The 24,716-nt window shown below is 38.2% G+C and overlaps 27 non-coding genes across 27 annotated transcripts; all 27 read right to left on the bottom strand.

Annotated features, from left to right (window-relative positions):
- Nucleotides 1-508: 508 nt before the first annotated feature.
- On the bottom strand, nucleotides 509-581 carry TRNAR-CCG (transfer RNA arginine (anticodon CCG)). Its single transcript has one exon. It is a non-coding gene; the product is annotated as a tRNA-Arg (tRNA).
- An 821-nt stretch (nucleotides 582-1,402) lies between these two features.
- TRNAR-CCG (transfer RNA arginine (anticodon CCG)) lies at nucleotides 1,403-1,475 on the bottom strand. Its single transcript has one exon. It is a non-coding gene; the product is annotated as a tRNA-Arg (tRNA).
- Nucleotides 1,476-2,299: 824 nt separating this feature from the next.
- Nucleotides 2,300-2,372, bottom strand: TRNAR-CCG (transfer RNA arginine (anticodon CCG)). Its single transcript has one exon. It is a non-coding gene; the product is annotated as a tRNA-Arg (tRNA).
- Nucleotides 2,373-3,271: 899 nt separating this feature from the next.
- Nucleotides 3,272-3,344, bottom strand: TRNAR-CCG (transfer RNA arginine (anticodon CCG)). The gene has a single exon. It is a non-coding gene; the product is annotated as a tRNA-Arg (tRNA).
- Nucleotides 3,345-4,165: 821 nt separating this feature from the next.
- Nucleotides 4,166-4,238, bottom strand: TRNAR-CCG (transfer RNA arginine (anticodon CCG)). Its single transcript has one exon. It is a non-coding gene; the product is annotated as a tRNA-Arg (tRNA).
- Nucleotides 4,239-5,060: 822 nt separating this feature from the next.
- On the bottom strand, nucleotides 5,061-5,133 carry TRNAR-CCG (transfer RNA arginine (anticodon CCG)). Its single transcript has one exon. It is a non-coding gene; the product is annotated as a tRNA-Arg (tRNA).
- Nucleotides 5,134-5,954: 821 nt separating this feature from the next.
- On the bottom strand, nucleotides 5,955-6,027 carry TRNAR-CCG (transfer RNA arginine (anticodon CCG)). The gene has a single exon. It is a non-coding gene; the product is annotated as a tRNA-Arg (tRNA).
- Nucleotides 6,028-6,848: 821 nt separating this feature from the next.
- On the bottom strand, nucleotides 6,849-6,921 carry TRNAR-CCG (transfer RNA arginine (anticodon CCG)). Its single transcript has one exon. It is a non-coding gene; the product is annotated as a tRNA-Arg (tRNA).
- Nucleotides 6,922-7,742: 821 nt separating this feature from the next.
- On the bottom strand, nucleotides 7,743-7,815 carry TRNAR-CCG (transfer RNA arginine (anticodon CCG)). Its single transcript has one exon. It is a non-coding gene; the product is annotated as a tRNA-Arg (tRNA).
- Nucleotides 7,816-8,636: 821 nt separating this feature from the next.
- On the bottom strand, nucleotides 8,637-8,709 carry TRNAR-CCG (transfer RNA arginine (anticodon CCG)). The gene has a single exon. It is a non-coding gene; the product is annotated as a tRNA-Arg (tRNA).
- Nucleotides 8,710-9,530: 821 nt separating this feature from the next.
- TRNAR-CCG (transfer RNA arginine (anticodon CCG)) lies at nucleotides 9,531-9,603 on the bottom strand. The gene has a single exon. It is a non-coding gene; the product is annotated as a tRNA-Arg (tRNA).
- An 821-nt stretch (nucleotides 9,604-10,424) lies between these two features.
- On the bottom strand, nucleotides 10,425-10,497 carry TRNAR-CCG (transfer RNA arginine (anticodon CCG)). The gene has a single exon. It is a non-coding gene; the product is annotated as a tRNA-Arg (tRNA).
- An 821-nt stretch (nucleotides 10,498-11,318) lies between these two features.
- On the bottom strand, nucleotides 11,319-11,391 carry TRNAR-CCG (transfer RNA arginine (anticodon CCG)). Its single transcript has one exon. It is a non-coding gene; the product is annotated as a tRNA-Arg (tRNA).
- Nucleotides 11,392-12,212: 821 nt separating this feature from the next.
- Nucleotides 12,213-12,285, bottom strand: TRNAR-CCG (transfer RNA arginine (anticodon CCG)). The gene has a single exon. It is a non-coding gene; the product is annotated as a tRNA-Arg (tRNA).
- An 821-nt stretch (nucleotides 12,286-13,106) lies between these two features.
- TRNAR-CCG (transfer RNA arginine (anticodon CCG)) lies at nucleotides 13,107-13,179 on the bottom strand. Its single transcript has one exon. It is a non-coding gene; the product is annotated as a tRNA-Arg (tRNA).
- Nucleotides 13,180-14,000: 821 nt separating this feature from the next.
- Nucleotides 14,001-14,073, bottom strand: TRNAR-CCG (transfer RNA arginine (anticodon CCG)). Its single transcript has one exon. It is a non-coding gene; the product is annotated as a tRNA-Arg (tRNA).
- Nucleotides 14,074-14,894: 821 nt separating this feature from the next.
- Nucleotides 14,895-14,967, bottom strand: TRNAR-CCG (transfer RNA arginine (anticodon CCG)). The gene has a single exon. It is a non-coding gene; the product is annotated as a tRNA-Arg (tRNA).
- Nucleotides 14,968-15,788: 821 nt separating this feature from the next.
- TRNAR-CCG (transfer RNA arginine (anticodon CCG)) lies at nucleotides 15,789-15,861 on the bottom strand. Its single transcript has one exon. It is a non-coding gene; the product is annotated as a tRNA-Arg (tRNA).
- An 823-nt stretch (nucleotides 15,862-16,684) lies between these two features.
- On the bottom strand, nucleotides 16,685-16,757 carry TRNAR-CCG (transfer RNA arginine (anticodon CCG)). The gene has a single exon. It is a non-coding gene; the product is annotated as a tRNA-Arg (tRNA).
- An 899-nt stretch (nucleotides 16,758-17,656) lies between these two features.
- TRNAR-CCG (transfer RNA arginine (anticodon CCG)) lies at nucleotides 17,657-17,729 on the bottom strand. The gene has a single exon. It is a non-coding gene; the product is annotated as a tRNA-Arg (tRNA).
- Nucleotides 17,730-18,550: 821 nt separating this feature from the next.
- Nucleotides 18,551-18,623, bottom strand: TRNAR-CCG (transfer RNA arginine (anticodon CCG)). The gene has a single exon. It is a non-coding gene; the product is annotated as a tRNA-Arg (tRNA).
- Nucleotides 18,624-19,446: 823 nt separating this feature from the next.
- TRNAR-CCG (transfer RNA arginine (anticodon CCG)) lies at nucleotides 19,447-19,519 on the bottom strand. Its single transcript has one exon. It is a non-coding gene; the product is annotated as a tRNA-Arg (tRNA).
- Nucleotides 19,520-20,340: 821 nt separating this feature from the next.
- Nucleotides 20,341-20,413, bottom strand: TRNAR-CCG (transfer RNA arginine (anticodon CCG)). The gene has a single exon. It is a non-coding gene; the product is annotated as a tRNA-Arg (tRNA).
- Nucleotides 20,414-21,236: 823 nt separating this feature from the next.
- Nucleotides 21,237-21,309, bottom strand: TRNAR-CCG (transfer RNA arginine (anticodon CCG)). The gene has a single exon. It is a non-coding gene; the product is annotated as a tRNA-Arg (tRNA).
- An 899-nt stretch (nucleotides 21,310-22,208) lies between these two features.
- On the bottom strand, nucleotides 22,209-22,281 carry TRNAR-CCG (transfer RNA arginine (anticodon CCG)). The gene has a single exon. It is a non-coding gene; the product is annotated as a tRNA-Arg (tRNA).
- An 821-nt stretch (nucleotides 22,282-23,102) lies between these two features.
- On the bottom strand, nucleotides 23,103-23,175 carry TRNAP-CGG (transfer RNA proline (anticodon CGG)). Its single transcript has one exon. It is a non-coding gene; the product is annotated as a tRNA-Pro (tRNA).
- Nucleotides 23,176-23,997: 822 nt separating this feature from the next.
- TRNAR-CCG (transfer RNA arginine (anticodon CCG)) lies at nucleotides 23,998-24,070 on the bottom strand. Its single transcript has one exon. It is a non-coding gene; the product is annotated as a tRNA-Arg (tRNA).
- Between the last annotated feature and the right edge of the window lie 646 nt (nucleotides 24,071-24,716).

Below are 24,716 nucleotides of genomic sequence, written 5' to 3'. Positions count from 1 at the left end.
CAACTGCTGCACTCTGCATTTCTGAATGGCTGTTCTTCGGCATAGCACACACAAACCTGTAGAAGTAACACACATTCCTTTCCCTTTTTGTCTGAGTTGGAACCCTTTTCCTTGGATCAGCCTCTCCAATTACAGTGTCTTCTTCCGCATCTTTGGCTCCATCTTGTGGTAAGGGTGGATAATAATTGAACATGTATAATACTGCTAATGGTCCAAGAAGTCTTTTTGAAATTGTTTTTGAAGATAAAGAGTAATGAAAAGGCAAGACCAGTTAATCCAACATGAGTAATTTAAAGAGTTGTTCTTTTCATTAATGATTTGCACAACATTTAAATTAAGGGGAAAACAACTAGTTTATTAGCTACTTATAATCCGATTCGTATGTTTCGCAAGATCAACAATGTGGCTTACAGATATATATGTTTTAGAAGTCAACTGAGTAGGAAGGTACTAAGCTTTTAGATTCATGAACAATAGAGCTTCAAACAGTCAACACTTTAAAATCCAATGACCCAGGTGGGACTTGAACCCACAATCCCCAGCTCCGGAGGCTGATGCCTTCTCCATTAGGCCACTGGGCCTTGTCGACAAGCTAAAACATACGTGATAGACAATAGTCCTCTGATCACTCATGTGTCCGACAGCTATCCCTCTTGACTCCATTGCATATACCTGACATACCAATTAGAAACTTCGGAAATATTTCTTTCTTGCGAAAAATTGTAAACATGTTACACTATCCATGGGTAAAACTTCTTTCCTACCCTAAAGGAATTGAAACTCTAAATCAAGATGACATATTCGGCTGTCCATCTGGCAGTTTTTTTTTTTATTGAAAAACAAGGATTTTTTTACTGCTAGCATATGGAGCGCTAGCGAAGACTGATTGACACTCAACTGCTGCACTCTGAATTTCTGAATGGCTGTTCTTCGGCATAGCACACACAAACCTGTAGAAGTAACACACATTCCTTTCCCTTTTTGTCTGAGTTGGAACCCTTTTCCTTGGATCAGCCTCTCCAATTACAGTGTCTTCTTCCGCACCTTTGACTCCATCTTGTGGTAAGGGTGGATAATAATTGAACATGTATAATACTGCTAATGGTCCAAGAAGTCTTTTTGAAATTGTTTTTGAAGATAAAGAGTAATGAAAAGGCAAGACCAGTTAATCCAACATGAGTAATTTAAAGAGTTGTTCTTTTCATTAATAATTTGCACAACATTTAAATTAAGGGGAAAACTACTAGTTTATTAGCTACTTATAATCCGATTCGTATGTTTTGCAAGATCAACAATGTGGCTTACAATTATATATGTTTTAGAAGTGAACTGAGTAGGAAGGTACTAAGCTTTTAGATTCATGAACAATAGAGCTTCAAACAGTCAACACTTTAAAATCCAATGACCCAGGTGGGACTTGAACCCACAATCCCCAGCTCCGGAGGCTGATGCCTTCTCCATTAGGCCACTGGGCCTTGTCGACAAGCTAAAACATACGTGATAGACAATAGTCCTCTGATCACTCATGTGTCCGACAGCTATCGCTCTTGACTCCATTGCATATACCTGACATACCAATTAGAAACTTCGGAAATATTTCTTTCTTGCGAAAGATTGTAAACATGTTACACTATCCATGGGTAAAACTTCTTTCCTACCCTAAAGGAATTGAAACTCTAAATCAAGATGACATATTCGGCTATCCATCAGACAGTTTTTTTTTTTTAAATTGAAAAACAAGGATATTTTTACTGCTACCGTATGGAGCGCTAGCGAAGACTGATAGACACCCAACTGCTGCACTCTGCATTTCTGAATGACTGTTCTTCGGCATAGCACACACAAACCTGTAGAAGTAACACACATTCCTTTCCCGTTTTGTCTGAGTTGAAACCCTTTTCCTTGGATCAGCCTCTCCAATTACAGTGTCTTCTTCCGCATCTTTGGCTCCATCTTGTGGTAAGGGTGGATAATAATTGAACATGTATAATACTGCTAATGGTCCAAGAAGTCTTTTTGAAATTGTTTTTGAAGATAAAGAGTAATGAAAAGGCAAGACCAGTTAATCCAACATGAGTAATTTAAAGAGTTGTTCTTCTCATTAATGATTTGCACAACATTTAAATTAAGGGGAAAACAACTAGTTTATTAGCTACTTATAATCCGATTCGTATGTTTCGCAAGATCAACAATGTGGCTTACAGTTATATATGTTTCAGAAGTCAACTGAGTAGGAAGGTACTGAGCTTTTAGATTCATGAACAATAGAGCTTCAAACAGTCAACACCTTAAAATCCAATGACCCAGGTGGGACTTGAACCCACAATCCCCAGCTCCGGAGGCTGATGCTTTCTCCATTAGGCCACTGGGCCTTGTTGACAGCTTAAAACATACGTGACAGACAATAGTCCTCTCATCACTCATGTGTCCGACAGCTATCCCTCTTGACTCCATTGCATATACCTGACATACCAATTAGAAACTTCGGAAATATTTCTTTCTTGCGAAGATTGTAAACATGTTACACTATCCATGGGTAAAACGTCTTTCCTACCCTAAAGGAATTGAAACTCTAAATCAAGATGACATATTCGGCTATCCATCAGACAGTTGTTTTTTTTTTTAAATTGAAAAACAAGGATATTTTTACTGCTACCGTATGGAGCGCTAGCGAAGACTGATAGACACCCAACTGCTGCACTCTGCATTTCTGAATGACTGTTCTTCGGCACAGCACACACAAACCTGTACAAGTAACACACATTCCTTTCCCGTTTTGTCTGAGTTGAAACCCTTTTCCTTGGATCAGCCTCTCCAATTACAGTGTCTTCTTCCGCATCTTTGGCTCCATCTTGTGGTAAGGGTGGATAATAATTGAACATGTATAATACTGCTAATGGTCCAAGAAGTCTTTTTGAAATTGTTTTTGAAGATAAAGAGTAATGAAAAGGCAAGACCAGTTAATCCAACATGAGTAATTTAAAGAGTTGTTCTTCTCATTAATGATTTGCACAACATTTAAATTAAGGGGAAAACAACTAGTTTATTAGCTACTTATAATCCGATTCGTATGTTTCGCAAGATCAACAATGTGGCTTACAGTTATATATGTTTCAGAAGTCAACTGAGTAGGAAGGTACTGAGCTTTTAGATTCATGAACAATAGAGCTTCAAACAGTCAACACTTTAAAATCCAATGACCCAGGTGGGACTTGAACCCACAATCCCCATGAACAATAGAGCTTCAAACAGTCAACACTTTAAAATCTAATGACCCAGGTGGGACTTGAACCCACAATCCCCAGCTCCGGAGGCTGATGCCTTCTCCATTAGGCCACTGGGCCTTGTTGACAACGCAAAACATACGTGATAGATAATAGTCCTCTGATCACTCATGTGTCCGACAGCTATCCCTCTTGACTCCATTGCATATACCTGACATACCAATTAGAAACTTCGGAAATATTTCTTTCTTGCGAAAGATTGTAAACATGTTACACTATCCATGGGTAAAACTTCTTTCCTACCCTAAAGGAATTGAAACTCTAAATCAAGATGACATATTTGGCTGTCCATGAGGCAGTTTTTTTTTAAAATTGAAAACAAGGATTTTTTTACTGCTAGCATATGGAGCGCTAGCGAAGACTGATAGACACCCAACTGCTGTACTCTGCATTTCTGAATGGCTGTTCTTCGGCACAGCACACACAAACCTGTAGAAGTAACACACATTCCTTTCCCTTTTTGTCTGAGTTGGAACCCTTTTCCTTGGATCAGCCTCTCCAATTACAGTGTCTTCTTCCGCACCTTTGACTCCATCTTGTGGTAAGGGTGGATAATAATTGAACATGTATAATACTGCTAATGGTCCAAGAAGTCTTTTTGAAATTGTTTTTGAAGATAAAGAGTAATGAAAAGGCAAGACCAGTTAATCCAACATGAGTAATTTAAAGAGTTGTTTTTTTCATTAATAATTTGCACAACATTTAAATTAAGGGGAAAACAACTAGTTTATTAGCTACTTATAATCCGATTCGTATGTTTCGCAAGATCAACAATGTGGCTTACAATTATATATGTTTTAGAAGTGAACTGAGTAGGAAGGTACTAAGCTTTTAGATTCATGAACAATAGAGCTTCAAACAGTCAACACTTTAAAATCCAATGACCCAGGTGGGACTTGAACCCACAATCCCCAGCTCCGGAGGCTGATGCCTTCTCCATTAGGCCACTGGGCCTTGTTGACAACCTAAAACATACGTGATAGACAATAGTCCTCTGATCACTCATGTGTCCGACAGCTATCCCTCTTGACTCCATTGCATATACCTGACATACCAATTAGAAACTTCGGAAATATTTCTTTCTTGCGAAAGATTGTAAACATGTTACACTATCCATGGGTAAAACTTCTTTCCTACCCTAAAGGAATTGAAACTCTAAATCAAGATGACATATTTGGCTGTCCATGAGGCAGTTTTTTTTTTAAATTGAAAAACAAGGATTTTTTTACTGCTAGCATATGGAGCGCTAGCGAAGACTGATAGACACCCAACTGCTGCACTCTGCATTTCTGAATGGCTGTTCTTCGGCATAGCACACACAAACCTGTAGAAGTAACACACATTCCTTTCCCTTTTTGTCTGAGTTGGAAGCCTTTTCCTTGGATCAGCCTCTCCAATTACAGTGTCTTCTTCCGCATCTTTGGCTCCATCTTGTGGTAAGGGTGGATAATAATTGAACATGTATAATACTGCTAATGGTCCAAGAAGTCTTTTTGAAATTGTTTTTGAAGATAAAGAGTAATGAAAAGGCAAGACCAGTTAATCCAACATGAGTAATTTAAAGAGTTGTTCTTTTCATTAATGATTTGCACAACATTTAAATTAAGGGGAAAACAACTAGTTTATTAGCTACTTATAATCCGATTCGTATGTTTCGCAAGATCAACAATGTGGCTTACAATTATATATGTTTTAGAAGTCAACTGAGTAGGAAGGTACTAAGCTTTTAGATTCATGAACAATAGAGCTTCAAACAGTCAACACTTTAAAATCCAATGACCCAGGTGGGACTTGAACCCACAATCCCCAGCTCCGGAGGCTGATGCCTTCTCCATTAGGCCACTGGGCCTTGTCGACAAGCTAAAACATACGTGATAGACAATAGTCCTCTGATCACTCATGTGTCCGACAGCTATCCCTCTTGACTCCATTGCATATACCTGACATACCAATTAGAAACTTCGGAAATATTTCTTTCTTGCGAAAAATTGTAAACATGTTACACTATCCATGGGTAAAACTTCTTTCCTACCCTAAAGGAATTGAAACTCTAAATCAAGATGACATATTCGGCTGTCCATCTGGCAGTTTTTTTTTTTATTGAAAAACAAGGATTTTTTTACTGCTAGCATATGGAGCGCTAGCGAAGACTGATTGACACCCAACTGCTGCACTCTGAATTTCTGAATGGCTGTTCTTCGGCATAGCACACACAAACCTGTAGAAGTAACACACATTCCTTTCCCTTTTTGTCTGAGTTGGAACCCTTTTCCTTGGATCAGCCTCTCCAATTACAGTGTCTTCTTCCGCACCTTTGACTCCATCTTGTGGTAAGGGTGGATAATAATTGAACATGTATAATACTGCTAATGGTCCAAGAAGTCTTTTTGAAATTGTTTTTGAAGATAAAGAGTAATGAAAAGGCAAGACCAGTTAATCCAACATGAGTAATTTAAAGAGTTGTTCTTTTCATTAATAATTTGCACAACATTTAAATTAAGGGGAAAACTACTAGTTTATTAGCTATTTATAATCCGATTCGTATGTTTCGCAAGATCAACAATGTGGCTTACAATTATATATGTTTTAGAAGTGAACTGAGTAGGAAGGTACTAAGCTTTTAGATTCATGAACAATAGAGCTTCAAACAGTCAACACTTTAAAATCCAATGACCCAGGTGGGACTTGAACCCACAATCCCCAGCTCCGGAGGCTGATGCCTTCTCCATTAGGCCACTGGGCCTTGTTGACAACCTAAAACATACGTGATAGACAATAGTCCTCTGATCACTCATGTGTCCGACAGCTATCCCTCTTGACTCCATTGCATATACCTGACATACCAATTAGAAACTTCGGAAATATTTCTTTCTTGCGAAAAATTGTAAACATGTTACACTATCCATGGGTAAAACTTCTTTCCTACCCTAAAGGAATTGAAACTCTAAATCAAGATGACATATTCGGCTGTCCATCTGGCAGTTTTTTTTTTTATTGAAAAACAAGGATTTTTTTACTGCTAGCATATGGAGCGCTAGCGAAGACTGATTGACACCCAACTGCTGCACTCTGAATTTCTGAATGGCTGTTCTTCGGCATAGCACACACAAACCTGTAGAAGTAACACACATTCCTTTCCCTTTTTGTCTGAGTTGGAACCCTTTTCCTTGGATCAGCCTCTCCAATTACAGTGTCTTCTTCCGCACCTTTGACTCCATCTTGTGGTAAGGGTGGATAATAATTGAACATGTATAATACTGCTAATGGTCCAAGAAGTCTTTTTGAAATTGTTTTTGAAGATAAAGAGTAATGAAAAGGCAAGACCAGTTAATCCAACATGAGTAATTTAAAGAGTTGTTCTTTTCATTAATAATTTGCACAACATTTAAATTAAGGGGAAAACTACTAGTTTATTAGCTATTTATAATCCGATTCGTATGTTTCGCAAGATCAACAATGTGGCTTACAATTATATATGTTTTAGAAGTGAACTGAGTAGGAAGGTACTAAGCTTTTAGATTCATGAACAATAGAGCTTCAAACAGTCAACACTTTAAAATCCAATGACCCAGGTGGGACTTGAACCCACAATCCCCAGCTCCGGAGGCTGATGCCTTCTCCATTAGGCCACTGGGCCTTGTTGACAACCTAAAACATACGTGATAGACAATAGTCCTCTGATCACTCATGTGTCCGACAGCTATCCCTCTTGACTCCATTGCATATACCTGACATACCAATTAGAAACTTCGGAAATATTTCTTTCTTGCGAAAGATTGTAAACATGTTACACTATCCATGGGTAAAACTTCTTTCCTACCCTAAAGGAATTGAAACTCTAAATCAAGATGACATATTCGGCTGTCCATCTGGCAGTTTTTTTTTTTATTGAAAAACAAGGATTTTTTTACTGCTAGCATATGGAGCGCTAGCGAAGACTGATTGACACTCAACTGCTGCACTCTGAATTTCTGAATGGCTGTTCTTCGGCATAGCACACACAAACCTGTAGAAGTAACACACATTCCTTTCCCTTTTTGTCTGAGTTGGAACCCTTTTCCTTGGATCAGCCTCTCCAATTACAGTGTCTTCTTCCGCACCTTTGACTCCATCTTGTGGTAAGGGTGGATAATAATTGAACATGTATAATACTGCTAATGGTCCAAGAAGTCTTTTTGAAATTGTTTTTGAAGATAAAGAGTAATGAAAAGGCAAGACCAGTTAATCCAACATGAGTAATTTAAAGAGTTGTTCTTTTCATTAATAATTTGCACAACATTTAAATTAAGGGGAAAACTACTAGTTTATTAGCTACTTATAATCCGATTCGTATGTTTCGCAAGATCAACAATGTGGCTTACAATTATATATGTTTTAGAAGTGAACTGAGTAGGAAGGTACTAAGCTTTTAGATTCATGAACAATAGAGCTTCAAACAGTCAACACTTTAAAATCCAATGACCCAGGTGGGACTTGAACCCACAATCCCCAGCTCCGGAGGCTGATGCCTTCTCCATTAGGCCACTGGGCCTTGTTGACAACCTAAAACATACGTGATAGACAATAGTCCTCTGATCACTCATGTGTCCGACAGCTATCCCTCTTGACTCCATTGCATATACCTGACATACCAATTAGAAACTTCGGAAATATTTCTTTCTTGCGAAAAATTGTAAACATGTTACACTATCCATGGGTAAAACTTCTTTCCTACCCTAAAGGAATTGAAACTCTAAATCAAGATGACATATTCGGCTGTCCATCTGGCAGTTTTTTTTTTTATTGAAAAACAAGGATTTTTTTACTGCTAGCATATGGAGCGCTAGCGAAGACTGATTGACACTCAACTGCTGCACTCTGAATTTCTGAATGGCTGTTCTTCGGCATAGCACACACAAACCTGTAGAAGTAACACACATTCCTTTCCCTTTTTGTCTGAGTTGGAACCCTTTTCCTTGGATCAGCCTCTCCAATTACAGTGTCTTCTTCCGCACCTTTGACTCCATCTTGTGGTAAGGGTGGATAATAATTGAACATGTATAATACTGCTAATGGTCCAAGAAGTCTTTTTGAAATTGTTTTTGAAGATAAAGAGTAATGAAAAGGCAAGACCAGTTAATCCAACATGAGTAATTTAAAGAGTTGTTCTTTTCATTAATAATTTGCACAACATTTAAATTAAGGGGAAAACTACTAGTTTATTAGCTACTTATAATCCGATTCGTATGTTTTGCAAGATCAACAATGTGGCTTACAATTATATATGTTTTAGAAGTGAACTGAGTAGGAAGGTACTAAGCTTTTAGATTCATGAACAATAGAGCTTCAAACAGTCAACACTTTAAAATCCAATGACCCAGGTGGGACTTGAACCCACAATCCCCAGCTCCGGAGGCTGATGCCTTCTCCATTAGGCCACTGGGCCTTGTCGACAAGCTAAAACATACGTGATAGACAATAGTCCTCTGATCACTCATGTGTCCGACAGCTATCGCTCTTGACTCCATTGCATATACCTGACATACCAATTAGAAACTTCGGAAATATTTCTTTCTTGCGAAAGATTGTAAACATGTTACACTATCCATGGGTAAAACTTCTTTCCTACCCTAAAGGAATTGAAACTCTAAATCAAGATGACATATTCGGCTGTCCATCTGGCAGTTTTTTTTTTTATTGAAAAACAAGGATTTTTTTACTGCTAGCATATGGAGCGCTAGCGAAGACTGATTGACACCCAACTGCTGCACTCTGAATTTCTGAATGGCTGTTCTTCGGCATAGCACACACAAACCTGTAGAAGTAACACACATTCCTTTCCCTTTTTGTCTGAGTTGGAACCCTTTTCCTTGGATCAGCCTCTCCAATTACAGTGTCTTCTTCCGCACCTTTGACTCCATCTTGTGGTAAGGGTGGATAATAATTGAACATGTATAATACTGCTAATGGTCCAAGAAGTCTTTTTGAAATTGTTTTTGAAGATAAAGAGTAATGAAAAGGCAAGACCAGTTAATCCAACATGAGTAATTTAAAGAGTTGTTCTTTTCATTAATAATTTGCACAACATTTAAATTAAGGGGAAAACTACTAGTTTATTAGCTACTTATAATCCGATTCGTATGTTTTGCAAGATCAACAATGTGGCTTACAATTATATATGTTTTAGAAGTCAACTGAGTAGGAAGGTACTAAGCTTTTAGATTCATGAACAATAGAGCTTCAAACAGTCAACACTTTAAAATCCAATGACCCAGGTGGGACTTGAACCCACAATCCCCAGCTCCGGAGGCTGATGCCTTCTCCATTAGGCCACTGGGCCTTGTCGACAAGCTAAAACATACGTGATAGACAATAGTCCTCTGATCACTCATGTGTCCGACAGCTATCCCTCTTGACTCCATTGCATATACCTGACATACCAATTAGAAACTTCGGAAATATTTCTTTCTTGCGAAAAATTGTAAACATGTTACACTATCCATGGGTAAAACTTCTTTCCTACCCTAAAGGAATTGAAACTCTAAATCAAGATGACATATTCGGCTGTCCATCTGGCAGTTTTTTTTTTTATTGAAAAACAAGGATTTTTTTACTGCTAGCATATGGAGCGCTAGCGAAGACTGATTGACACCCAACTGCTGCACTCTGAATTTCTGAATGGCTGTTCTTCGGCATAGCACACACAAACCTGTAGAAGTAACACACATTCCTTTCCCTTTTTGTCTGAGTTGGAACCCTTTTCCTTGGATCAGCCTCTCCAATTACAGTGTCTTCTTCCGCACCTTTGACTCCATCTTGTGGTAAGGGTGGATAATAATTGAACATGTATAATACTGCTAATGGTCCAAGAAGTCTTTTTGAAATTGTTTTTGAAGATAAAGAGTAATGAAAAGGCAAGACCAGTTAATCCAACATGAGTAATTTAAAGAGTTGTTCTTTTCATTAATAATTTGCACAACATTTAAATTAAGGGGAAAACTACTAGTTTATTAGCTACTTATAATCCGATTCGTATGTTTTGCAAGATCAACAATGTGGCTTACAATTATATATGTTTTAGAAGTCAACTGAGTAGGAAGGTACTAAGCTTTTAGATTCATGAACAATAGAGCTTCAAACAGTCAACACTTTAAAATCCAATGACCCAGGTGGGACTTGAACCCACAATCCCCAGCTCCGGAGGCTGATGCCTTCTCCATTAGGCCACTGGGCCTTGTCGACAAGCTAAAACATACGTGATAGACAATAGTCCTCTGATCACTCATGTGTCCGACAGCTATCCCTCTTGACTCCATTGCATATACCTGACATACCAATTAGAAACTTCGGAAATATTTCTTTCTTGCGAAAAATTGTAAACATGTTACACTATCCATGGGTAAAACTTCTTTCCTACCCTAAAGGAATTGAAACTCTAAATCAAGATGACATATTCGGCTGTCCATCTGGCAGTTTTTTTTTTTATTGAAAAACAAGGATTTTTTTACTGCTAGCATATGGAGCGCTAGCGAAGACTGATTGACACCCAACTGCTGCACTCTGAATTTCTGAATGGCTGTTCTTCGGCATAGCACACACAAACCTGTAGAAGTAACACACATTCCTTTCCCTTTTTGTCTGAGTTGGAACCCTTTTCCTTGGATCAGCCTCTCCAATTACAGTGTCTTCTTCCGCACCTTTGACTCCATCTTGTGGTAAGGGTGGATAATAATTGAACATGTATAATACTGCTAATGGTCCAAGAAGTCTTTTTGAAATTGTTTTTGAAGATAAAGAGTAATGAAAAGGCAAGACCAGTTAATCCAACATGAGTAATTTAAAGAGTTGTTCTTTTCATTAATAATTTGCACAACATTTAAATTAAGGGGAAAACTACTAGTTTATTAGCTATTTATAATCCGATTCGTATGTTTCGCAAGATCAACAATGTGGCTTACAATTATATATGTTTTAGAAGTGAACTGAGTAGGAAGGTACTAAGCTTTTAGATTCATGAACAATAGAGCTTCAAACAGTCAACACTTTAAAATCCAATGACCCAGGTGGGACTTGAACCCACAATCCCCAGCTCCGGAGGCTGATGCCTTCTCCATTAGGCCACTGGGCCTTGTTGACAACCTAAAACATACGTGATAGACAATAGTCCTCTGATCACTCATGTGTCCGACAGCTATCCCTCTTGACTCCATTGCATATACCTGACATACCAATTAGAAACTTCGGAAATATTTCTTTCTTGCGAAAAATTGTAAACATGTTACACTATCCATGGGTAAAACTTCTTTCCTACCCTAAAGGAATTGAAACTCTAAATCAAGATGACATATTCGGCTGTCCATCTGGCAGTTTTTTTTTTTATTGAAAAACAAGGATTTTTTTACTGCTAGCATATGGAGCGCTAGCGAAGACTGATTGACACCCAACTGCTGCACTCTGAATTTCTGAATGGCTGTTCTTCGGCATAGCACACACAAACCTGTAGAAGTAACACACATTCCTTTCCCTTTTTGTCTGAGTTGGAACCCTTTTCCTTGGATCAGCCTCTCCAATTACAGTGTCTTCTTCCGCACCTTTGACTCCATCTTGTGGTAAGGGTGGATAATAATTGAACATGTATAATACTGCTAATGGTCCAAGAAGTCTTTTTGAAATTGTTTTTGAAGATAAAGAGTAATGAAAAGGCAAGACCAGTTAATCCAACATGAGTAATTTAAAGAGTTGTTCTTTTCATTAATAATTTGCACAACATTTAAATTAAGGGGAAAACTACTAGTTTATTAGCTATTTATAATCCGATTCGTATGTTTCGCAAGATCAACAATGTGGCTTACAATTATATATGTTTTAGAAGTGAACTGAGTAGGAAGGTACTAAGCTTTTAGATTCATGAACAATAGAGCTTCAAACAGTCAACACTTTAAAATCCAATGACCCAGGTGGGACTTGAACCCACAATCCCCAGCTCCGGAGGCTGATGCCTTCTCCATTAGGCCACTGGGCCTTGTTGACAACCTAAAACATACGTGATAGACAATAGTCCTCTGATCACTCATGTGTCCGACAGCTATCCCTCTTGACTCCATTGCATATACCTGACATACCAATTAGAAACTTCGGAAATATTTCTTTCTTGCGAAAGATTGTAAACATGTTACACTATCCATGGGTAAAACTTCTTTCCTACCCTAAAGGAATTGAAACTCTAAATCAAGATGACATATTCGGCTGTCCATCTGGCAGTTTTTTTTTTTATTGAAAAACAAGGATTTTTTTACTGCTAGCATATGGAGCGCTAGCGAAGACTGATTGACACTCAACTGCTGCACTCTGAATTTCTGAATGGCTGTTCTTCGGCATAGCACACACAAACCTGTAGAAGTAACACACATTCCTTTCCCTTTTTGTCTGAGTTGGAACCCTTTTCCTTGGATCAGCCTCTCCAATTACAGTGTCTTCTTCCGCACCTTTGACTCCATCTTGTGGTAAGGGTGGATAATAATTGAACATGTATAATACTGCTAATGGTCCAAGAAGTCTTTTTGAAATTGTTTTTGAAGATAAAGAGTAATGAAAAGGCAAGACCAGTTAATCCAACATGAGTAATTTAAAGAGTTGTTCTTTTCATTAATAATTTGCACAACATTTAAATTAAGGGGAAAACTACTAGTTTATTAGCTACTTATAATCCGATTCGTATGTTTCGCAAGATCAACAATGTGGCTTACAATTATATATGTTTTAGAAGTGAACTGAGTAGGAAGGTACTAAGCTTTTAGATTCATGAACAATAGAGCTTCAAACAGTCAACACTTTAAAATCCAATGACCCAGGTGGGACTTGAACCCACAATCCCCAGCTCCGGAGGCTGATGCCTTCTCCATTAGGCCACTGGGCCTTGTCGACAAGCTAAAACATACGTGATAGACAATAGTCCTCTGATCACTCATGTGTCCGACAGCTATCCCTCTTGACTCCATTGCATATACCTGACATACCAATTAGAAACTTCGGAAATATTTCTTTCTTGCGAAAAATTGTAAACATGTTACACTATCCATGGGTAAAACTTCTTTCCTACCCTAAAGGAATTGAAACTCTAAATCAAGATGACATATTCGGCTGTCCATCTGGCAGTTTTTTTTTTTATTGAAAAACAAGGATTTTTTTACTGCTAGCATATGGAGCGCTAGCGAAGACTGATTGACACCCAACTGCTGCACTCTGAATTTCTGAATGGCTGTTCTTCGGCATAGCACACACAAACCTGTAGAAGTAACACACATTCCTTTCCCTTTTTGTCTGAGTTGGAACCCTTTTCCTTGGATCAGCCTCTCCAATTACAGTGTCTTCTTCCGCACCTTTGACTCCATCTTGTGGTAAGGGTGGATAATAATTGAACATGTATAATACTGCTAATGGTCCAAGAAGTCTTTTTGAAATTGTTTTTGAAGATAAAGAGTAATGAAAAGGCAAGACCAGTTAATCCAACATGAGTAATTTAAAGAGTTGTTCTTTTCATTAATAATTTGCACAACATTTAAATTAAGGGGAAAACTACTAGTTTATTAGCTATTTATAATCCGATTCGTATGTTTCGCAAGATCAACAATGTGGCTTACAATTATATATGTTTTAGAAGTGAACTGAGTAGGAAGGTACTAAGCTTTTAGATTCATGAACAATAGAGCTTCAAACAGTCAACACTTTAAAATCCAATGACCCAGGTGGGACTTGAACCCACAATCCCCAGCTCCGGAGGCTGATGCCTTCTCCATTAGGCCACTGGGCCTTGTTGACAACCTAAAACATACGTGATAGACAATAGTCCTCTGATCACTCATGTGTCCGACAGCTATCCCTCTTGACTCCATTGCATATACCTGACATACCAATTAGAAACTTCGGAAATATTTCTTTCTTGCGAAAAATTGTAAACATGTTACACTATCCATGGGTAAAACTTCTTTCCTACCCTAAAGGAATTGAAACTCTAAATCAAGATGACATATTCGGCTGTCCATCTGGCAGTTTTTTTTTTTATTGAAAAACAAGGATTTTTTTACTGCTAGCATATGGAGCGCTAGCGAAGACTGATTGACACCCAACTGCTGCACTCTGAATTTCTGAATGGCTGTTCTTCGGCATAGCACACACAAACCTGTAGAAGTAACACACATTCCTTTCCCTTTTTGTCTGAGTTGGAACCCTTTTCCTTGGATCAGCCTCTCCAATTACAGTGTCTTCTTCCGCACCTTTGACTCCATCTTGTGGTAAGGGTGGATAATAATTGAACATGTATAATACTGCTAATGGTCCAAGAAGTCTTTTTGAAATTGTTTTTGAAGATAAAGAGTAATGAAAAGGCAAGACCAGTTAATCCAACATGAGTAATTTAAAGAGTTGTTCTTTTCATTAATAATTTGCACAACATTTAAATTAAGGGGAAAACTACTAGTTTATTAGCTATTTATAATCCGATTCGTATGTTTCGCAAGATCAACAATGTGGCTTACAATTATATATGTTTTAGAAGTGAACTGAGTAGGAAGGTACTAAGCTTTTAGATTCATGAACAATAGAGCTTCAAACAGTCAACACTTTAAAATCCAATGACCCAGGTGGGACTTGAACCCACAATCCCCAGCTCCGGAGGCTGATGCCTTCTCCATTAGGCCACTGGGCCTTGTTGACAACCTAAAACATACGTGATAGACAATAGTCCTCTGATCACTCATGTGTCCGACAGCTATCCCTCTTGACTCCATTGCATATACCTGACATACCAATTAGAAACTTCGGAAATATTTCTTTCTTGCGAAAAATTGTAAACATGTTACACTATCCATGGGTAAAACTTCTTTCCTACCCTAAAGGAATTGAAACTCTAAATCAAGATGACATATTCGGCTGTCCATCTGGCAGTTTTTTTTTTTATTGAAAAACAAGGATTTTTTTACTGCTAGCATATGGAGCGCTAGCGAAGACTGATTGACACTCAACTGCTGCACTCTGAATTTCTGAATGGCTGTTCTTCGGCATAGCACACACAAACCTGTAGAAGTAACACACATTCCTTTCCCTTTTTGTCTGAGTTGGAACCCTTTTCCTTGGATCAGCCTCTCCAATTACAGTGTCTTCTTCCGCACCTTTGACTCCATCTTGTGGTAAGGGTGGATAATAATTGAACATGTATAATACTGCTAATGGTCCAAGAAGTCTTTTTGAAATTGTTTTTGAAGATAAAGAGTAATGAAAAGGCAAGACCAGTTAATCCAACATGAGTAATTTAAAGAGTTGTTCTTTTCATTAATAATTTGCACAACATTTAAATTAAGGGGAAAACTACTAGTTTATTAGCTACTTATAATCCGATTCGTATGTTTTGCAAGATCAACAATGTGGCTTACAATTATATATGTTTTAGAAGTGAACTGAGTAGGAAGGTACTAAGCTTTTAGATTCATGAACAATAGAGCTTCAAACAGTCAACACTTTAAAATCCAATGACCCAGGTGGGACTTGAACCCACAATCCCCAGCTCCGGAGGCTGATGCCTTCTCCATTAGGCCACTGGGCCTTGTCGACAAGCTAAAACATACGTGATAGACAATAGTCCTCTGATCACTCATGTGTCCGACAGCTATCGCTCTTGACTCCATTGCATATACCTGACATACCAATTAGAAACTTCGGAAATATTTCTTTCTTGCGAAAGATTGTAAACATGTTACACTATCCATGGGTAAAACTTCTTTCCTACCCTAAAGGAATTGAAACTCTAAATCAAGATGACATATTCGGCTATCCATCAGACAGTTTTTTTTTTTTAAATTGAAAAACAAGGATATTTTTACTGCTACCGTATGGAGCGCTAGCGAAGACTGATAGACACCCAACTGCTGCACTCTGCATTTCTGAATGACTGTTCTTCGGCATAGCACACACAACCTGTAGAAGTAACACACATTCCTTTCCCGTTTTGTCTGAGTTGAAACCCTTTTCCTTGGATCAGCCTCTCCAATTACAGTGTCTTCTTCCGCATCTTTGGCTCCATCTTGTGGTAAGGGTGGATAATAATTGAACATGTATAATACTGCTAATGGTCCAAGAAGTCTTTTTGAAATTGTTTTTGAAGATAAAGAGTAATGAAAAGGCAAGACCAGTTAATCCAACATGAGTAATTTAAAGAGTTGTTCTTCTCATTAATGATTTGCACAACATTTAAATTAAGGGGAAAACAACTAGTTTATTAGCTACTTATAATCCGATTCGTATGTTTCGCAAGATCAACAATGTGGCTTACAGTTATATATGTTTCAGAAGTCAACTGAGTAGGAAGGTACTGAGCTTTTAGATTCATGAACAATAGAGCTTCAAACAGTCAACACCTTAAAATCCAATGACCCAGGTGGGACTTGAACCCACAATCCCCAGCTCCGGAGGCTGATGCTTTCTCCATTAGGCCACTGGGCCTTGTTGACAGCTTAAAACATACGTGACAGACAATAGTCCTCTCATCACTCATGTGTCCGACAGCTATCCCTCTTGACTCCATTGCATATACCTGACATACCAATTAGAAACTTCGGAAATATTTCTTTCTTGCGAAGATTGTAAACATGTTACACTATCCATGGGTAAAACGTCTTTCCTACCCTAAAGGAATTGAAACTCTAAATCAAGATGACATATTCGGCTATCCATCAGACAGTTGTTTTTTTTTTTAAATTGAAAAACAAGGATATTTTTACTGCTACCGTATGGAGCGCTAGCGAAGACTGATAGACACCCAACTGCTGCACTCTGCATTTCTGAATGACTGTTCTTCGGCACAGCACACACAAACCTGTACAAGTAACACACATTCCTTTCCCGTTTTGTCTGAGTTGAAACCCTTTTCCTTGGATCAGCCTCTCCAATTACAGTGTCTTCTTCCGCATCTTTGGCTCCATCTTGTGGTAAGGGTGGATAATAATTGAACATGTATAATACTGCTAATGGTCCAAGAAGTCTTTTTGAAATTGTTTTTGAAGATAAAGAGTAATGAAAAGGCAAGACCAGTTAATCCAACATGAGTAATTTAAAGAGTTGTTCTTCTCATTAATGATTTGCACAACATTTAAATTAAGGGGAAAACAACTAGTTTATTAGCTACTTATAATCCGATTCGTATGTTTCGCAAGATCAACAATGTGGCTTACAGTTATATATGTTTCAGAAGTCAACTGAGTAGGAAGGTACTGAGCTTTTAGATTCATGAACAATAGAGCTTCAAACAGTCAACACTTTAAAATCCAATGACCCAGGTGGGACTTGAACCCACAATCCCCATGAACAATAGAGCTTCAAACAGTCAACACTTTAAAATCTAATGACCCAGGTGGGACTTGAACCCACAATCCCCAGCTCCGGAGGCTGATGCCTTCTCCATTAGGCCACTGGGCCTTGTTGACAACGCAAAACATGCGTGATAGATAATAGTCCTCTGATCACTCATGTGTCCGACAGCTATCCCTCTTGACTCCATTGCATATACCTGACATACCAATTAGAAACTTCGGAAATATTTCTTTCTTGCGAAAGATTGTAAACATGTTACACTATCCATGGGTAAAACTTCTTTCCTACCCTAAAGGAATTGAAACTCTAAATCAAGATGACATATTTGGCTGTCCATGAGGCAGTTTTTTTTTAAAATTGAAAACAAGGATTTTTTTACTGCTAGCATATGGAGCGCTAGCGAAGACTGATAGACACCCAACTGCTGTACTCTGCATTTCTGAATGGCTGTTCTTCGGCACAGCACACACAAACCTGTAGAAGTAACACACATTCCTTTCCCTTTTTGTCTGAGTTGGAACCCTTTTCCTTGGATCAGCCTCTCCAATTACAGTGTCTTCTTCCGCACCTTTGACTCCATCTTGTGGTAAGGGTGGATAATAATTGAACATGTATAATACTGCTAATGGTCCAAGAAGTCTTTTTGAAATTGTTTTTGAAGATAAAGAGTAATGAAAAGGCAAGACCAGTTAATCCAACATGAGTAATTTAAAGAGTTGTTTTTTTCATTAATAATTTGCACAACATTTAAATTAAGGGGAAAACAACTAGTTTATTAGCTACTTATAATCCGATTCGTATGTTTCGCAAGATCAACAATGTGGCTTACAATTATATATGTTTTAGAAGTCAACTGAGTAGGAAGGTACTAAGCTTTTAGATTCATGAACAATAGAGCTTCAAACAGTCAACACTTTAAAATCCAATGACCCAGGTGGGACTTGAACCCACAATCCCCAGCTCCGGAGGCTGATGCCTTCTCCATTAGGCCACTGGGCCTTGTTGACAACCTAAAACATACGTGATAGACAATAGTCCTCTGATCACTCATGTGTCCGACAGCTATCCCTCTTGACTCCATTGCATATACCTGACATACCAATTAGAAACTTCGGAAATATTTCTTTCTTGCGAAAGATTGTAAACATGTTACACTATCCATGGGTAAAACTTCTTTCCTACCCTAAAGGAATTGAAACTCTAAATCAAGATGACATATTTGGCTGTCCATGAGGCAGTTTTTTTTTTTAAATTGAAAAACAAGGATTTTTTTACTGCTAGCATATGGAGCGCTAGCGAAGACTGATAGACACCCAACTGCTGCACTCTGCATTTCTGAATGGCTGTTCTTCGGCATAGCACACACAAACCTGTACAAGTAACACACATTCCTTTCCCTTTTTGTCTGAGTTGGAACCCTTTTCCTTGGATCAGCCTCTCCAATTACAGTGTCTTCTTCCGCATCTTTGGCTCCATCTTGTGGTAAGGGTGGATAATAATTGAACATGTATAATACTGCTAATGGTCCAAGAAGTCTTTTTGAAATTGTTTTTGAAGATAAAGAGTAATGAAAAGGCAAGACCAGTTAATCCAACATGAGTAATTTAAAGAGTTGTTCTTTTCATTAATGATTTGCACAACATTTAAATTAAGGGGAAAACAACTAGTTTATTAGCTACTTATAATCCGATTCGTATGTTTCGCAAGATCAACAATGTGGCTTACAATTATATATGTTTTAGAAGTCAACTGAGTAGGAAGGTACTAAGCTTTTAGATTCATGAACAATAGAGCTTCAAACAGTCAACACTTTAAAATCCAATGACCCAGGTGGGACTTGAACCCACAATCCCCAGCTCCGGAGGCTGATGCCTTCTCCATTAGGCCACTGGGCCTTGTCGACAAGCTAAAACATACGTGATAGACAATAGTCCTCTGATCACTCATGTGTCCGACAGCTATCCCTCTTGACTCCATTGCATATACCTGACATACCAATTAGAAACTTCGGAAATATTTCTTTCTTGCGAAAAATTGTAAACATGTTACACTATCCATGGGTAAAACTTCTTTCCTACCCTAAAGGAATTGAAACTCTAAATCAAGATGACATATTCGGCTGTCCATCTGGCAGTTTTTTTTTTTATTGAAAAACAAGGATTTTTTTACTGCTAGCATATGGAGCGCTAGCGAAGACTGATTGACACCCAACTGCTGCACTCTGAATTTCTGAATGGCTGTTCTTCGGCATAGCACACACAAACCTGTAGAAGTAACACACATTCCTTTCCCTTTTTGTCTGAGTTGGAACCCTTTTCCTTGGATCAGCCTCTCCAATTACAGTGTCTTCTTCCGCACCTTTGACTCCATCTTGTGGTAAGGGTGGATAATAATTGAACATGTATAATACTGCTAATGGTCCAAGAAGTCTTTTTGAAATTGTTTTTGAAGATAAAGAGTAATGAAAAGGCAAGACCAGTTAATCCAACATGAGTAATTTAAAGAGTTGTTCTTTTCATTAATAATTTGCACAACATTTAAATTAAGGGGAAAACTACTAGTTTATTAGCTACTTATAATCCGATTCGTATGTTTCGCAAGATCAACAATGTGGCTTACAATTATATATGTTTTAGAAGTGAACTGAGTAGGAAGGTACTAAGCTTTTAGATTCATGAACAATAGAGCTTCAAACAGTCAACACCTTAAAATCCAATGACCCAGGTGGGACTTGAACCCACAATCCCCAGCTCCGGAGGCTGATGCTTTCTCCATTAGGCCACTGGGCCTTGTTGACAGCTTAAAACATACGTGACAGACAATAGTCCTCTCATCACTCATGTGTCTGACAGCTATCCCTCTTGACTCCATTGCATATACCTGACATACCAATTAGAAACTTCGGAAATATTTCTTTCTTGCGAAGATTGTAAACATGTTACACTATCCATGGGTAAAACTTCTTTCCTACCCTAAAGGAATTGAAACTCTAAATCAAGATGACATATTCGGCTATCCATCAGACAGTTTTTTTTTTTTAAATTGAAAAACAAGGATATTTTTACTGCTACCGTATGGAGCGCTAGCGAAGACTGATAGACACCCAACTGCTGCACTCTGCATTTCTGAATGACTGTTCTTCGGCACAGCACACACAAACCTGTACAAGTAACACACATTCCTTTCCCGTTTTGTCTGAGTTGAAACCCTTTTCCTTGGATCAGCCTCTCCAATTACAGTGTCTTCTTCCGCATCTTTGGCTCCATCTTGTGGTAAGGGTGGATAATAATTGAACATGTATAATACTGCTAATGGTCCAAGAAGTCTTTTTGAAATTGTTTTTGAAGATAAAGAGTAATGAAAAGGCAAGACCAGTTAATCCAACATGAGTAATTTAAAGAGTTGTTCTTTTCATTAATGATTTGCACAACATTTAAATTAAGGGGAAAACAACTAGTTTATTAGCTACTTATAATCCGATTCGTATGTTTCGCAAGATCAACAATGTGGCTTACAATTATATATGTTTTAGAAGTCAACTGAGTAGGAAGGTACTAAGCTTTTAGATTCATGAACAATAGAGCTTCAAACAGTCAACACTTTAAAATCCAATGACCCAGGTGGGACTTGAACCCACAATCCCCAGCTCCGGAGGCTGATGCCTTCTCCATTAGGCCACTGGGCCTTGTTGACAGCTCAAAACATACGTGACAGACAATAGTCCTCTCATCACTCATGTGTCCGACAGCTATCCCTCTTGACTCCATTGCATATACCTGACATACCAATTAGAAACTTCGGAAATATTTCTTTCTTGCGAAAGATTGTAAACATGTTACACTATCCATGGGTAAAACTTCTTTCCTACCCTAAAGGAATTGAAACTCTAAATCAAGATGACATATTCGGCTATCCATCAGACAGTTTTTTTTTTTTTAAATTGAAAAACAAGGATATTTTTACTGCTACCGTATGGAGCGCTAGCGAAGACTGATAGACACCCAACTGCTGCACTCTGCATTTCTGAATGACTGTTCTTCGGCACAGCACACACAAACCTGTACAAGTAACACACATTCCTTTCCCGTTTTGTCTGAGTTGAAACCCTTTTCCTTGGATCAGCCTCTCCAATTACAGTGTCTTCTTCCGCATCTTTGGCTCCATCTTGTGGTAAGGGTGGATAATAATTGAACATGTATAATACTGCTAATGGTCCAAGAAGTCTTTTTGAAATTGTTTTTGAAGATAAAGAGTAATGAAAAGGCAAGACCAGTTAATCCAACATGAGTAATTTAAAGAGTTGTTCTTCTCATTAATGATTTGCACAACATTTAAATTAAGGGGAAAATAACTAGTTTATTAGCTACTTATAATCCGATTCGTATGTTTCGCAAGATCAACAATGTGGCTTACAGTTATATATGTTTCAGAAGTCAACTGAGTAGGAAGGTACTGAGCTTTTAGATTCATGAACAATAGAGCTTCAAACAGTCAACACTTTAAAATCCAATGACCCAGGTGGGACTTGAACCCACAATCCCCATGAACAATAGAGCTTCAAACAGTCAACACTTTAAAATCTAATGACCCAGGTGGGACTTGAACCCACAATCCCCAGCTCCGGAGGCTGATGCCTTCTCCATTAGGCCACTGGGCCTTGTTGACAACGCAAAACATACGTGATAGATAATAGTCCTCTGATCACTCATGTGTCCGACAGCTATCCCTCTTGACTCCATTGCATATACCTGACATACCAATTAGAAACTTCGGAAATATTTCTTTCTTGCGAAAGATTGTAAACATGTTACACTATCCATGGGTAAAACTTCTTTCCTACCCTAAAGGAATTGAAAGTCTAAATCAAGATGACATATTTGGCTGTCCATGAGGCAGTTTTTTTTTAAAATTGAAAACAAGGATTTTTTTACTGCTAGCATATGGAGCGCTAGCGAAGACTGATAGACACCCAACTGCTGTACTCTGCATTTCTGAATGGCTGTTCTTCGGCACAGCACACACAAACCTGTAGAAGTAACACACATTCCTTTCCCTTTTTGTCTGAGTTGGAACCCTTTTCCTTGGATCAGCCTCTCCAATTACAGTGTCTTCTTCCGCACCTTTGACTCCATCTTGTGGTAAGGGTGGATAATAATTGAACATGTATAATACTGCTAATGGTCCAAGAAGTCTTTTTGAAATTGTTTTTGAAGATAAAGAGTAATGAAAAGGCAAGACCAGTTAATCCAACATGAGTAATTTAAAGAGTTGTTTTTTTCATTAATGATTTGCACAACATTTAAATTAAGGGGAAAACAACTAGTTTATTAGCTACTTATAATCCGATTCGTATGTTTCGCAAGATCAACAATGTGGCTTACAGTTATATATGTTTCAGAAGTCAACTGAGTAGGAAGGTACTGAGCTTTTAGATTCATGAACAATAGAGCTTCAAACAGTCAACACTTTAAAATCCAATGACCCAGGTGGGACTTGAACCCACAATCCCCAGCTCCCGAGGCTGATGCCTTCTCCATTAGGCCACTGGGCCTTGTTGACAACATAAAACATACGTGATAGACAATAGTCCTCTGATCACTCATGTGTCCGACAGCTATCCCTCTTGACTCCATTGCATATACCTGACATACCAATTAGAAACTTCGGAAATATTTCTTTCTTGCGAAAGATTGTAAATATGTTACACTATCCATGGGTAAAACTTCTTTCCTACCCTAAAGGAATTGAAACTCTAAATCAAGATGACATATTCGGCTGTCCATGGGGCAGTTTTTTTTTTTAATTGAAAAACAAGGATTTTTTTACTGCTAGCATACGGAGCGCTAGCGACGACTGATTGACACCCAACTGCTGCACTCTGCATTTCTGAATGGCTGTTCTTCGGCATAGCACACACAAACCTGTAGAAGTAACACACATTCCTTTCCCTTTTTGTCTGAGTTGGAACCCTTTTCCTTGGATCAGCCTCTCCAATTACAGTGTCTTCTTCCGCATCTTTGGCTCCATCTTGTGGTAAGGGTGGATAATAATTGAACATGTATAATACTGCTAATGGTCCAAGAAGTCTTTTTGAAATTGTTTTTGAAGATAAAGAGTAATGAAAAGGCAAGACCAGTTAATCCAACATGAGTAATTTAAAGAGTTGTTCTTTTCATTAATAATTTGCACAACATTTAAATTAAGGGGAAAACAACTAGTTTATTAGCTACTTATAATCCGATTCGTATGTTTCGCAAGATCAACAATGTGGCTTACAGTTATATATGTTTCAGAAGTCAACTGAGTAGGAAGGTACTGAGCTTTTAGATTCATGAACAATAGAGCTTCAAACAGTCAACACCTTAAAATCCAATGACCCAGGTGGGACTTGAACCCACAATCCCCAGCTCCGGAGGCTGATGCTTTCTCCATTAGGCCACTGGGCCTTGTTGACAGCTTAAAACATACGTGACAGACAATAGTCCTCTCATCACTCATGTGTCTGACAGCTATCCCTCTTGACTCCATTGCATATACCTGACATACCAATTAGAAACTTCGGAAATATTTCTTTCTTGCGAAGATTGTAAACATGTTACACTATCCATGGGTAAAACTTCTTTCCTACCCTAAAGGAATTGAAACTCTAAATCAAGATGACATATTCGGCTATCCATCAGACAGTTTTTTTTTTTTAAATTGAAAAACAAGGATATTTTTACTGCTACCGTATGGAGCGCTAGCGAAGACTGATAGACACCCAACTGCTGCACTCTGCATTTCTGAATGGCTGTTCTTCGGCATAGCACACACAAACCTGTAGAAGTAACACACATTCCTTTCCCTTTTTGTCTGAGTTGGAACCCTTTTCCTTGGATCAGCCTCTCCAATTACAGTGTCTTCTTCCGCACCTTTGACTCCATCTTGTGGTAAGGGTGGATAATAATTGAACATGTATAATACTGCTAATGGTCCAAGAAGTCTTTTTGAAATTGTTTTTGAAGATAAAGAGTAATGAAAAGGCAAGACCAGTTAATCCAACATGAGTAATTTAAAGAGTTGTTCTTTTCATTAATAATTAGCACAACATTT

Source organism: Eleutherodactylus coqui, chromosome 6 (assembly GCF_035609145.1).
Source record: "Eleutherodactylus coqui strain aEleCoq1 chromosome 6, aEleCoq1.hap1, whole genome shotgun sequence".
Lineage (NCBI taxonomy): Eukaryota > Metazoa > Chordata > Amphibia > Anura > Eleutherodactylidae > Eleutherodactylus > Eleutherodactylus coqui.
The sequence above is the reverse complement of the archived record's forward strand: the minus strand, read 5'-3'. Positions and strand labels throughout refer to the sequence as shown.